Consider the following 14940-nt stretch of genomic DNA (forward strand, 5'->3'; position numbering starts at 1 on the left):
TGAAATATTATTTTTTCCTTGGAGAGTGCATAGATTCAGGAGATAGGGGAGGATTTAAATTTTTTCTACTTGCTCTTCCATTTAGGAAAATTCTTTAAACTTATTCAGAAAAGAAAGAAAAAGCAATTGAAAATACAATTGGAACTTTGAAACTTCCCATTATTTTTTCTTTTTAAAGAAATCCTTCAGTTTTCTTCCATTTTGTAACATACTTATATCCCTTTTATAGAAACAGAATTTTGAAAATAATTACTTCTTACAAAAAAAGCTATGACTTTACATTGTTACTATTAGTTTTTATTATACTTATTGTGACAGAAATGAAGCCTCTAGTGATAGAATTGCTTTTTATTTCTGAGTGTCAAGGATTCACATACTACAGTTCTGGGAGTTTTAAATTTAAATTCTCTCCTTTCCCTTGGGAACCAAAAAATCCTTAGTAATTTATCTGTATTGTTTCTCATAATTTACCAGTTGGTAAATATAAATTCCTGCTTTCTAGATCAAGTTCTGAATGTGTCTAGCAACACTTAAACTTTGAATTTTCTTTTTTTTTTTCATTGGTTGTTCACCATGAGCAGTAAGACCCAAACACAGACATACTCATGAGCAAAGAATGTGTCTTCAGCATCTTCTAAGATCTCAGGAAAGGATGCCACTTGTTTACAGCAGACTTTTGCTGGGAGTTTGTTCATTTTAGGAAGTAAAGGCCTGATCCAAACCCCGCTGAAGTCAATGGAAAAAGACTCCCATTGACTACAATGGGCTCTGGATCATGCCCTATGTCCAACCTCTTCGTTAGTGCAGGTTTAATTATGAGTCTTTCCAGTAGCCTGGAGTAGCTAAGGTCCTGGCATTTTCAGCTGAAAAATTTCACTTTAGATTAGCATCCACTGGAATTTGAAAGGTGAAGTCAACCTCTTTTTGAGTGACAAGATAAGCTTAACTGAGGGCTTTTCATTTCCTAGTTATATTCAATCCCACCAGTTCAGTCAAAATCCTTAGGCATCCTAATGAAAAAAACCAGCAAGAACAAGTGAAGCCACAGAAATATATGCTGTTCGGTGCTTATTTCAGAAACACAGTGTAGGCTCTGATTTGATCAATGAACAGACGCATGTTGATGCTTTTGGAGAGATCAGCTTAGAGTCTGACTGCACAGGACAAGTCAAAAGACTACAGCACAGATTTTTGGTTTTCTTTCTTTTTAAACTAACAGGCAAGGTGCAATACAAGGATTCTCAAAGTGTTATCACAGTTTGCATAAGAAAGCACAATCTGTTCATAAATAATGAAAAGATATTAGCATAAATAGTAATAATACTCTTACATTCTCAGAACTTGCAGATGTGAAATGTGAATGTTATATCAGTACAGACTTTGTCAGATAGATAGTAAATAGAATTACTGTAGTGTTATTAAATTAGACAAAAAATAGACATAAAAATCTGTATTATGATCAATTTTATATAAAATAGAAATCTGAACAGACATATTTTCTACTTTTATTGTTTAAATTTCATATTTCTGATAAAGCATTAGACAGACTAGCCTTCTAAAATATCTCTAGCATTAATCATTGCTCACGTGTTACAAAATTACCATTAGCAGTACTTAGTATTTTACTTTGTTTATTCATACTGACAGAACAGCTCAGAACCTGAAGCATTTTCTTTTTTGTAATCAATTACTACTTGTTCCACTAAAAAATATCATCCAGGCTTCATGTACTTTATAACAGAGATTTTTGAAAATTTATATTTTAGCTCTTAAAATAAAAATCAATTTAAGTTTACCATTATTTCTATAGAATTTACTATTAACAGATCAGTGCATTCACTGATCTCTAAATGCTTGCAGGCATGTCACCATCCTCTCATAAGCCTCACTCTCATAGTGAAACAGCCTAATTTAAGCTAAGTTTTAAGCTGAAGAAGTACTGGGTTTGCCTTCACTTCTACTTTAGATATTTTACCAGAGCCATTTCTTCAATACTGTCTGAAGATTCAGAATTAGCTTTAAGCAACTCAAACCCCTGCTTATAACATTCAATTAATTTTAGAGATAAAGAAAGCAGATCTTAAATATCTACATAAAAATATTCCACTTTTCCAGAGGAATAGATTTATTTTGCATATGTCTAAGTTCAAAATTGCTCATACAAAGGTTCTCTCAAAATATGGAAAAACTTCAGATTTGAATCCATAGTATGAATCATCTCAGACTTTCTCTTAAAAACACCTGAATATTATAATAGAATGATGTGGTCTGGATCTCTCTTTTCCTTGTTGAATTAAAAAATAAAAATCACATTATTATTTTCTATAAAATAAACATATAATTTTACAAATCTTTCTGGTTTCTGGCAAAGGAAAATCTTCGCTGCTGTACAGCATAACTTTAATCATATCTAAATCTCATGTAGTTATGAGTGACATCAAGGAACACCTGATTTGAGATAAATGTCTGGGATGTGGATTTATTTTTCCTTCTTCATCTAATCAGTTCTGGCCACATACACTACTTCACCTTAGAATCTAGTATTTAGGAACACCAAAGCTGACTTAATTACATGCTTGTTGAACAAATGACGTACAAAGCCTGTTTTCAGTTTTGCTCAATATCTCAATAATCCATCTCTCATTCTTGTTTAAACTGGTATCTAGTCAGCACTGTTTCATTCAAACTGTAGATTCTTAAACTCGATGGAGAAAATGAAAGCTTCCCACCACCTGGATAAGGTGAAAAAGAAAATTCATGCAGTTTACATGCTGTTGGCTGAAGCCATTATAGACAATATAAAGCTTCACAGCTCTTTGTTTAAATAAAAAGCATTAATTTGTTTTAATGTGGTTTTCAATTTGTCTAAGGATTTCCATTTACCACTTTCCAGATGAAAGACATGGCTATAATCAGCAAGATCAATAGACATCAAAGCTCTTTGAGCAAGGTTTAACAACTGCTTGTTTAAGGCATATATGGCTTGGCTAGTGAAATTGGCCTCGGTTATTGGCTTATAAATAACATCTTGATCTATGGCTCCCATTTCATTTAACTAAACAAATGCTAAATTCCTGCCCCTAGAGTCTCACAGTGACACTGGACAAAATTCAAACCCAGGAAGTTGTCCGGGATGTACAGTGCATAGATAACATCCCCCCTATCAATTTTCAGACAGAAGGAAAAAGTATTAGTCAGGATACAATAAATTGCTGGAGAGGATTTCACAGCATGATGGTGTATTAAGAAAAATTCTTTTTTGCCCTTACTATATCCACAGCAAAGAACCTAAAACGTGCAGGAGGGCACTCAAACACCCTTATCAGAGGAAAAAGTTAATGTCATGATGACGTTCTACACATTATTTAAGCTAGTTTTAAACTCAACAATTTGGCAAAGGCATTTGTATATTAAATAGATTGTTTTCAGTAGTTCTGAATTTTTCAGTTTCTATATACATCTGAGACAAATTTCAGATCAGTCTGCAGTGTTCCCTAGAGACCCAGAGAAATCGATAAGCAAGGCCATAATGAATTCACAAGACAGTTTTATCATCAGAAAACCTTGTAAGCAGTTGACAGTTTAATTCTTACAAGTAGTGAGAATTGCTGTCATGCATCTGACGTTCTAGACTGTGTAATTTAGGTTTTTAGAATAAAAAAAGTTAGTAGACTTAATTACACACCATTTGAAAGAGCAGAACTGATTGGGCAGGTGAGTAGATTGGATGGGGTTTTAATTTCTCCTCTTCTATTCTCCTCCAGTTATTAAATCTAAGTAAAAATTTGGGGGTTTTTTGATTAATTTCAGATGCCCAGAAAGATCTTCAACTATCATCTTGCATATACCAATATGCAGAGAGACAACTAATGGTTTTTTGGCCTTGCAAGTCAGTAGGGGTAGTACAAAGTCTTCACTCAGACCCAAGTTATGATTTTCAAAGTCATACCTGAAAGGAGGGCAATATACATGCATTCAAATATTAGCCAGGTGGTATTACTGGTACATATGCTGCAGCCCAAAAAGTACATGGTCACTACAAAAAAATCTGAATCAAAATCAAGCCAAATAATTCCCTTTCTCTTCTTCTCTTCATCACTCAAATAAATATCTTCCTGGAAGAACATACCAGCATTCAAGTATGGTTTTAGAGGTGTTGCTTTGCCTACATTTCTTCCTCTGCATTCTTATCTGAATCTGTTGTCTCTGGTATCACATTCTTTTCACCTGTAGTGTTAGTTCTAACAATGAAAGCTACAAATTGGATCAAAAGTCATTACTCTTAGTTGTCAGTGATGTAAAATAATAAGAAGTGATCTGACAGGTTTAAACAGAAGAATGAATGGATAACAATGGAATGAGGCTTCAGAAATTAAACAAACTGTCAGTAATATTAATTTTGTTTTCACAATGGACATTCTGTGAAATAGAAAGGAAGTTTATTTTCTCTGAAGTGCCTTGATGACAACCAATATTCTTATTAATCAAATGCATTCTTTTTTAAAAAAAAATATAAAATAGGAGAGAGACTGAAGATTTATCCTCATATCCCTTATTTGTCATCTCATTTCCCAATTCATCCCCAGGCCTCTACCAGAAAAAAAAATTGCGTTCATATTTTTGAAATATTTGAAAACATTGAAACTGATGCATATCCTCAAAAGTTTTAGACTAAAATACACCTCCCTTATCTACACACAAAGGAACTCTTAATTAAAACTTAATGAAGGACTGGAGAAAAAGCAATAACACAATATCAAGGGACACGTAGACAAGAAGGAAGCATTCACCCAAAGATATTTAATATTTTAATATGTTATCTGGAAGAAATCAGAACCTGAGTGTTATGAGTCTGATTCTAACCTTATTAAAGTCAGTGGCAAAAAGCCCAGTGAGTTCAATGGGGCCAAGATGAAGCTCTAATTGAATTAGAAATAGATTTCAGATAGAATATGTTATGTTCTTCCCTTCATCTTCCCATTCTAGCAGAAAGAAATAAGAAAAATCTATTTAAATCTGTCACAGAGGCAGGTAATTTAGTTTGGTTTGACCTGGGTCAAGAGAAATAAGTACTCATAAGGAAAATAACTTTGACTATGAATTCAGTGAAATAACAATGCTGGACAGTTAGGTTTCCAATAAAAACTGGCTGCCCTATTGAAGCGTCTAAAACCCTTCCTGCAGTAAAACTAAGAAGGAGATGCCCAAAGAAACCTTCACTTCCTTTTACTGGATGCAGGAAAATTTACTGGCTGTTGCTGGTAAAAGAACAGTAATAACAGGACAGGAAAGTGCTTCCATTTCCCTTCGTCGACAACGCTACCTCAGACTCTCATTCTTCCACCTGCTTCTGCTTGCTGCCACCTCCTTGATCTTGCTCATCTGTGAGAGTGACTGAGCTGGAAGGAAGGGAGACTCAGCTATCTAAGGCATATACTGGGGAGCAGACCCTTTTCTGTAGGGATTTTCTTCCAGCCTTCAGTAGCAGAAACTTCCAAATTCTATTGGAATAGGAGAACGGAAACATGGAAAGCCAAATGCAATATTGAGTCACTCTTCAACTGGAAGGTTTCAGATAGCATTACCTAAAGCTGTGAATTCAATTCAACTTAATGGAAATAGTTAATTATTCTAAAACTAATCACCTGCAAGTGCAACACTGTAGCTGTTCTGGCATAGTTCTCTGTTAAATTACTCTCATAAGAGCTATTTCTTTTATGTTAAAGACAACCATTCATTAGAACAAGAGGGAAAATGAAGGGAGAGGAGTGACTAAGAATCCAACTACTTGGCCAAGTGGTTAGAGGCAACTTTCTTCCATGTGAGAGACTAAACTTGAAACCTCCTGGATCAATTTCCAAAGGAGAGACCAGTTCTATTTCATGAAAACTAATACAGATGAACGATCACCTATTAACAAATCAAAAGAATGTCAAATAGCTTGACTCTACCACTCAAAATTCTTTTTGATTAACTACTTCAGAAGAAGGACTTCATTTACAGTGCTTTGGCTTCTGATGTAAAATCAGATTAATGAGTCCAACACTCCTCTAGTTTCTCAGACAGGGTTGTTCCCTTCCCTACTTTTCCTGCAGTGGCACTGGCTTGGGAAAGTGCCAAGTACCCATCATTCCCTTTGGCTTCTGCTGTATTTATCCCTGTAAGGGTCCAACCCATTCACGATCATCTTGAAGCAAGATTTGGTTTTAAGACACTATGTACCTTTGACTAACAGTTTTTAACATTTATTATGAGTGATTGAAAGACATAAAACCCAATCCTGGAATACAAATAGAGCAAGTTTTAACTTAATGCTTAATTATTTAACCATGCTCTGGTAGAACAGATATTTTCTAAGTATCATGAAATTTTAGTCACATTTTCTTTCCCCAGAAGAAAACACTACCAGCATCCTCAGAAAGCAAACTGATATATCTTTTTAATTTATGCTCATCATCATAGAAATTGAAATACATTTTGTAATGCCAAGCATAAAATGTTCCAGAAATGGATGAAAACCTTCCTTTGTATTTCTCTGTCCAGCTTCTTCGTGCGATATCAGTCCAAATATTTGCAATATTACCTTGGGCGCATTTGTGATTTTCAGCAGTCTGACGACTGATTATTGCTGTCTGGGGACATATTAGCTCCTGTGTTCATGAGTCTCCACGTACCTGTGAGATATACATATGCATATTAAGTGATGGAAAGCATGTCATATTAGAAAATTGATTGCATATGTCAGCATATGCACATTTTTACAAATTAGTCTTCATCAACTCCACTATATGCATGACTGGAGAGAGGGGAGGGATTAATGACTTTTGTTCAAACTTGAGCTTCCTGCTAATTTTTAATCTAGAATGTATTTCCTGTTGAAAACAGCAAAGGCAAAATGCTGTAATATTCTCTTGTCATGTTTATTGGATTTATGAATTTTGTGAAACTTCAGTAACAGACTTGGGGGAAGCTTGCATAAGCATCAGCATTACACGTTATGATGAAAGGCTCGTATCAGCACTGTATTCTCCACAAACAATATATCATTCAAGCAGTAGATGTAGAGGTAAGCATTACTGTTATCGTGAAAGAAAAAATCTGGCTTATGCTTTTGTTCTTTCTTTCTCCTTCACAATGCTTGTTATTATTTTAGACATCAGCATAGAAAAAAAGGACAACTTCAAGCTCCTCAGAAATAACTCTGCTCTGCTTTTTTATTAGAAGGTCCTTTTCCAGTCTTCTGTGGATTGGGTCTTTGAATGTGACCATATATTACATCACTGTATTTTTCCCCTTCAGACAATGCACTGTGATTGCAGTACTGGCTAGATGCCATAGCTGTGCAAGGTTTGCTAGACTGAACAGTAGCTCCATAGCATAGTTCCATTTCTAAATGATCTATAAAAAACATAGAGGAGAGGAAAGTCTTGGAAGTGTCTGGCTAACGTTTTTCAAAAGTAGTTAGGAATGTAGGGACTTCATAGTTCTTAGAAGAAGATGATGCAAACATAACTAAAATGTTAGCAGGCGATGCCTGATCCATATATAAAAACAACCCCCACAAACTCATAAGAAGCTCTGCAAATCATCCAAAAGGAACAGAAGTGGCTGCACTCTGTGGTATGCTGTACATTAATTTTATGCACGAATGTAGAACAGCCTATTTACTTACAACTCTTGGGGTTTGGGATGGTTTTTTTGCTTCAGCATCCTCCTTTGCTTTCCATTTTCTCTTCTATGTACTTTGCAATTGAGGATAATAAGGCATGTTCTCACATACTGAAAATACATATGCCATAAACCTAGCTAACTGGAGTCTTAGAGTTTTTTCTCCTCTAACAGTAGAATGAGCCACATGACTATAGACTCAGGTTGTTCTTCATATTGAGAAAATATTTTAGCAATATTCAGATGCAAAGTTTTTATTTTTTCTTCTGGCTCAGCTGGTATTCATCACTGACAAAAGTCAGCTCCAAACATGACAACTGTCTCTGAGAGGCTTGGAGAGTTTTAAAATGTTAATTAATATTGGGATGGTGGGAGGGGGCGATATATACGATAATTTAGTTCTTCAGAGCTTCATATTCATTCTAAATATCATTTCAGCCATGGCATTCAACAAGAAATACTTCAGATAGGTGTTTATCAATGAACATGTCTCAAGACTGCTGAAGAAAATTCAAACAGAGGCATAGAACGTATTTTAAATTAAATGAACTACCCTGTTATTTCTGAAACAGATACAGAAAATACAGATACATCGTTAAGTCTTAACTAGACCGAGTTCTCCATAACACACTAACCTCTCTTATTACTGTCATAACTGAAGGTGGGATTTTAAAAAATGATAATATATCTGTCATGAAGAGCATCGCCTCTGAATAATCAGCCCATTTGGTGCCATCAGCAACAGAGGGAGGTGAGCCCACCCTCACAAACTGGATGATAAGATCTTGATTCAAGAACTAGACAAGAACTTCAGCGAGAAAAGAAGTTTCCTAGACTTCATTAGGTATTGCTCCTTGGTATATAGCAGCTTGAAATCATATGCTTTGTCATAAGGAAACCAAAGGGTGATGTTAAGTTTTCAGTATTTCAGGGTAGGATTCAGGTTCAGAATCCCACACCGTACTTCTGAAAGCTTTCACTACCGTGATCTAGGTCTATTGCTTTTTAAAGATTGCATTTTATATCTCCTATTTAAATGTTTTGTTTAGCATGGTGCACAGATTCCACAGAAAGGAGCCTGTGCAGAGTCTTTTTGACTAATTCTGAGACAGAATAATTACTCATTTTCTCAAACCATTAGAGAAGTTCCTTTATTTTTCCTTTCTTTTCTGAAAGTACTCCAAGCAGATGTGTTTAAAACTTTATGCTGTATAAAGTTTATGTCCCTGTTAAGATTTCCATAAAAGTTTATGCCTGTTGAGATTCCTGTCTTTTGATCAAAGCCAGTTGCATAATAACATCTTTGAACACTAAATTCATGCAGAGCTTCCAGAATACTTTCATATTTTCATTTTTATGCATCTTGAATCTTATATTCTTCCAGCAGCACATTAAGTGATTCAACTAAACTCTAATGACATCTGATAGGCTTTTCTAAAAGAAAACTGTATATTATATGTTATCGCATCAATTTTTTTTCCTTTTGGGTCCCCACCAAGATAAGCCATTGAATTGCAAAAGAGATGCTCCTTCAGCAAACCTACACAAAATTTGTATTACAAAAGGGGGAGGAGGAGTAAAACTGAGAATTCTAGCTGAATTTAAGAAGAATCACAGACCTGGAAACATTAGCGTATAAAATAATAATGTCACGTTATCTTTTCTCTAGTCTATGAACTGAAAATTTTCCATGTTAACATCACTCTTTTTTTTCCAGTCACCAGTGTGATGAAGATATTAACAAATGGTGATGCCATATTCATATTATTTTTAATAATTTAAGTTATAACTATCTAAATGATGCTCAATATTTGCCTGGACTGGTGTAGATTTTCCACCCAAACATGAAAAGTTAACACAATCCTTTATGCCACTAAAGTTATGCTCAAATGACACCACAAGTCTCTGAGTCTAGATCTTTTCAATGCAACTTAGATAACAGCTGAAGAAATTCCTCCTGTGGGCAAGGCTGTAATGCACTGTTTCATTGCTAAAGAGATGCCAGATGTGCTCAGAATATCAAACAAAACTACCCCATGGGTGCTTTCTACACCAAAACAGTCAGTGGAATGTGGGAGTGAAAATGTTTTAAAGGAATTAAAAATTTCTTCTGTTTGGCAAGGAAAAAAACAAAATGCAGGGACTTTGTTCTGAAAAAAATGAAGGCAATTCTTTATGGTCAGCAAAATCTGTTGTATTTAAAATGTATCTCAAAATAAAGGAGAACGGCTCCTTGTTACAGATTTTTTAATGTTACATTTATAATTTTAAACTCAAATACAAATGTAAAATCATTCATACTCCTCAGCTGAACTTCAGATTATGATAATAAGAAATTTGTTCCAAAAATGTGAGGTAGGGTTGACTTTATATGGTAACCAGGTGTTCAGCAGTTAGTCTTGTAACTGTCAAAGATATTATTGCTGCACTGATCATTGGGAAAATATGCTTACTTTAGATTTCTGGCATCCTCTTTCATTGCTTTACTTCCTTTTGTAACTTGCATGGGTCCACTGAGTATAGAGCATTGAGTTTCTTTTGAATCACTTATTTGTCAAACAAAGGGAAAGTACAGCTCACCTATATTTTCACTGATGTTGAAATCTCCTCTAACACTAACCAAGAAATGAGGAATTAAGTTCTCCTTCCCCAGTGTAAATTGCATTCTGCACTGCACTAAAGACGGTGAAAACCATTTGCTTCCAGCACACCAATTTTTCCAAATTAAAATTTGAACTGAAGCAGAAAAAAGCAGCATCTAGAGGGATGTTGTGAACAGAGCATGAATTAGGCACTGCATTTTTACTAGTAAAACCTAAGATGGAAGGACTCTTCGTTTACTAATGCAGTTAGTGCAGCTGAATGGTTCATTTAACCAGACGCATGTATCTAGGATCTGTGCAAATTCCCCCAAATTTTTAATTTTATTTTTTTTTTCAATAGCTGCAGCAAGTGCCATGGAAATCTTTCACATCCAGCTCAGTTAAGTGCCAACTAATCACTTTCTAATGAAGCCACCATTTAGCTAAGTGTGTTTACTATGCCTCTCACTGGAGTAGAGAAGGACAAACTGAAGAATGGCAAAGTTAGAAGGTCTAAGCAATTACATATCGCAGAGTTTTCCACTGCACGTGGCAGCACGAGACTGCCCCCCTAGAGCCAGTAAGCCCTTGTCTGCCTACATTAATGCAAGCAGCTAGTAAGTCCTTCCAGAACCCTGAACAGAATCAGTACTCACAGTTGTGGTATCGTGCTTCATGGGATGAAGAAGGATTGAACTTGAGTCGTCCCTTATCTGAGAGTGAAGAGATGTGATGCTGCTGCACGATGTTGGTCAGGCCTGTCACTTTGGAATGAGACTTGAGCAATCTTGTTCTTTCCATTTTTTTATCATGGGCTGTTTAGATCATCGCTCATAGTTACAATTTGTTGCTTGAAGGGGATGGCAGCCTCCCTTTTCTCCTATAGTGACTTTGTTGGGAGATTCCAGATCACCACAATTCCGTTTCCTGGGAAAGAAAAGGGAGGGAAGCAGCAACTCCTGCTTCTCCTGGTAGCTGACGTTCTTACCTTTCTGATGAGAGCTCTGCCACACCATTAGCAGGTGTTTGCTCAACATGTTTAAATAAGCATGTGAAGGATGCTACGACAGTGATTTGTGTTTTATGGAGGGACATGCTAATACAAATACAACAGAGGATAAAACACAGGAGTGTCTGAAACAAGACTTGGTTTGACAATGATTCAGGTATCACTAGGAGAAGAAAAGGAGTGGAGGTGAGTTTCTTTTTGCAGCACACAGAGGCGTGACTGTAGGAGGAGCAGGCATGACAATACAGAGGTAGATGGCCCAGACAACACCGGTACACAGTCATTAAAATACAAATCCAGAATCCCTAATAAGCCTGCACTCCGGTCCATCTCAATACATCTTTATAGCTTTTGTTATGTTGCATAAATTAAAGCTGATTAAGATATGTTGTGGCCACATGTTTTAATCTTACTGTTTATAGGCAACATAAGGTTAATATAGCTCTGAAGCAAAAGAGCCAGGTAGACGCAAGGGTAGCACAAGGTCAGTGAATTGAGAGAATTTCAGCATTTTCAATGAATTTGGAAGAGAGAAGGGAACAGAACGAGACCCACTGTGGACAGAAATGAAAGGCAACAGTGATAAAGATGTAAAATCATCATCAAAGAGTAAAGAGAGGTGATGCTAAGGTAATGATGAGTAATGGAGCCAGGAGTCTTAGATTTCACATCAAATGTTGAGTCAGGAGTGAGGAGGGAAGAGACTTCCTGATCAGATACAGGTTTCTGTGTTAGAAAGAGTTTGGAATGGTGCAGGTTTTGTCCTTTGTAGTACTTGGCTCTTCAGCTCTGCTCCCTCAGCTGGAATGTCTTTGTGGTCACAGGGGGATTGCACATAAAGTAGAAGGGAACACAGGAAGGCCAATTTCTTGTTTGTAGGACAATGTCCTATAAAGCACAGGTATTACAGCTGTCTTTTGGAGTTTAACATGGACAGTACATTTTTATTTGGTGACTAAGGCACACATGTGTCCTGAATCTGTGAATGTGTATAAGCAACAATCCTTCCTACTCTTTTTATAATTATTCTAATATTTTATTCTTCTTATTGCAATAATTTTTTTCTAATTCTTCTTCATACCTTTCTCTGTTTCTTTTCTTTGTTTTTTTGGTTTTTTTTAAAAACATGTCCCATTGGTTACATCATTGTTAGATTCAAGAGACTATTGCCAGCATAAAAATAGAAAGAAAGAGAAGGATATGGTACTAACATTTCTTAGAGCCTTTTCTTTCCTTCAAGATGGAAAAGGTTTACTCTGGGATAGTTTACAAAATGGTCTTCATGAGATTTGTAAATGATGCTGCAGAGAAGACGTCACAAACAGAAAAGACCATATTTTGTGGAGCAGAGAAAAATGGTTGGGAGTGGTTGTTCACACTATCATTCAGGGGGAAAAAGAAAATTATATACATAACACTACATCCATGGGAGAAAGAAAAAATAAATCAAAACTGTGAACAATATGGCAATGTACTGTGATAGCAAAACCTCATCTTTAAAAATATATAAGAAATAAGCGCACTGTCAATATGGCTATACATCACACACATCAAACAGTCAAACCAAACTGGTCAGTAACTACCTTTCTTAATTTTAGCTTAAGGCAAATGTGAGGTAAAATGCATGAAACTAACACTACCAACTCAGCTAATCCACAGTAATTTACGAAAATGCTATTCAGACTACGTGTAGCTATGTTAATTTAACAAGCCAAATCTTCTTTCCATAAAATGGAAAAGGTATAATAGAATAAGTTCAAATTAACTTATAGTGTGTGGTCAAATACAAATCTTGAGTATTCTCTTTACAGATAATTGAACTTTTGTGAACTTCATGTTACTTGAACTAGCTAGTCTGTTTGAACTTGCTTGCTTGAACTGCATTCTGTTTTTTAAAAAGTGGCTTCACAATAATTGAAAAATATTCACAGGGAGGGCAAACTGTTTACTTTCAGCAACAACCCCTTTTATTTCAATATATTGAGTTTTGTAGATCACATTAAGATATCTTACTATTGTGTGATACCAAGCAAAAGTTCTCTTTACTGTTTGCAGTATAGTGGACTAGGCTATTATTTCCACTGAGTATATACAGAATGTAATTACTTAAAATTAAATATTTCAATTATAATACTTTAATATGGTTTGAATTTATCGTTGTTTATTTTTTTAATAGACAATTTTAGAATTTGACCCTATTCCTCCAGTATACACATAATTTCTCACTTGCAATTGTGTCTTTAAGGGTATACCTAGCTATTAGATGACATATTTCCAAAGGAGTTTCCAAAATCAAGTAAGCATTACTATTCTTACATTGCTTGATCCACTGTATTCACATAGGTTTTTGTTTTTCACTCTTTTTTCCTGATGTAATTAGGTTTTTTATGAAAGCAAAGATGTGTGTGCAGCATAAATACTAATATTCTTGTCTTCTCCAGTTAAGTTCTCTCACTCAACTCTTTTCTAGAAATACCATGAAGTAGATTTCATTGTGTGCCTGTCTAGGAGGCACTAGACCAACATTATGTTTCAATGGGATTTAGGTGCTTATATATATGTGTATATATATAAATACACATATAAACTTTGAAACCCAAGGCTTCAGCATTTTTCTAGGTGATCAATATAATTCATTCAAAGCTAAATTCACATATGTAGATTTCTCCTTATATATTTATTTATGCACTATCTCCAATAGGAAATATTTATAAATATACATAAATGTGTGTGCATGTATAAGCATTTCTTTCAGCAAGTCTTTCATTGTTCCTTGATTTTATAATGAATGCAGGGGTGCATCCATTTTAAGCGTGGATATGGCAAATATCTTAACACAATATACTTAAGAAAGGACCATGAGACAGGATCATGAGACAAGACAGTGAAAGATTAAGGAAAAAAATAGTGACAAAGTATATGAACTTGGAAAGTGATACTGATCTAGAAATGAACTATTACTGCATGCTAAAAATCTGTGTAGCTGAGGTGACTCAAAGACACTTGATGACCATGGAGGATGGAGGACTGGTTTTTTTTCAGCCAATATGTGATAACAAACAAATTAATCAAGCTACAATAAAATTATTTAAAATACATTGCAAATATAGTATACAGAAAAGGAGGCAAAATACCTGACAACCTTCTTTTTCTCATGTCATTCCTAAATCACATTTGTAGAAATTATTTTGTAGAAAGCAGATTTCCTGTATCTGTAATTATGTAAATTGTGCTGTATATTTAAATAGCTGATATAGATCATCTTATCTTTTATGTCAGTCTTTCACGTTTTCTTTTATCTGGTCTATTTATACTTTGGGAATATCCTTGGAATTCTTTGTGCTTTTTCAATAAAACTAGCAAAATTTGTATACTGAGAAACCTAACAACAATGATGACACAATAAGTTTAAGGAGGAACTGGGATTTGCTTTGAAACAGAAATTGAAATGTTAAACTTGATATAGATGATGAAACTATGATTTCATACATGATTATTGAGGTCTTAAATGAGAAGTTTTTCAACTTTAAATAACTGTAGCTTTTCAGCCTTAATTCCTTAAAAACTCAGTTCCTTAATAACTTAAACTTCTCATGTTTGATTTTGGCATTGTTTACTAAACATTTGTAGCTTGAATTATGAATATAATTTTATCCTGCTAAAGGAAGTGGTTTAAATCTC

At 35.0% G+C, this 14940-nt stretch overlaps 1 protein-coding gene across 9 annotated transcripts in view; it reads right to left on the reverse strand.

The window, feature by feature from the left end:
- Nucleotides 1–6385: 6385 nt before the first annotated feature.
- Nucleotides 6386–14940, reverse strand: part of NETO1 (neuropilin and tolloid like 1) — a 72885-nt gene continuing 64330 nt past the window's right edge. For 6 of the 9 annotated variants that reach the window (XR_011337143.1, XR_011337138.1, XR_011337137.1 and 3 more), the window contains 2 exons: nt 10907–11177; nt 6386–6674 (listed from right to left, as the gene is read on the reverse strand). The gene's annotated coding sequence lies outside the window, so the exon portion shown is untranslated. Of the gene's footprint in view, nt 6675–10906; nt 11178–11284; nt 12638–14940 lie in introns of those variants that run through there. The other 3 variants (XR_011337142.1, XR_011337136.1, XR_011337135.1) reach the window with 2 other exon arrangements.

The sequence above is a fragment of the Phaenicophaeus curvirostris genome, chromosome 3 (assembly GCF_032191515.1).
Source record: "Phaenicophaeus curvirostris isolate KB17595 chromosome 3, BPBGC_Pcur_1.0, whole genome shotgun sequence".
NCBI lineage: Eukaryota > Metazoa > Chordata > Aves > Cuculiformes > Cuculidae > Phaenicophaeus > Phaenicophaeus curvirostris.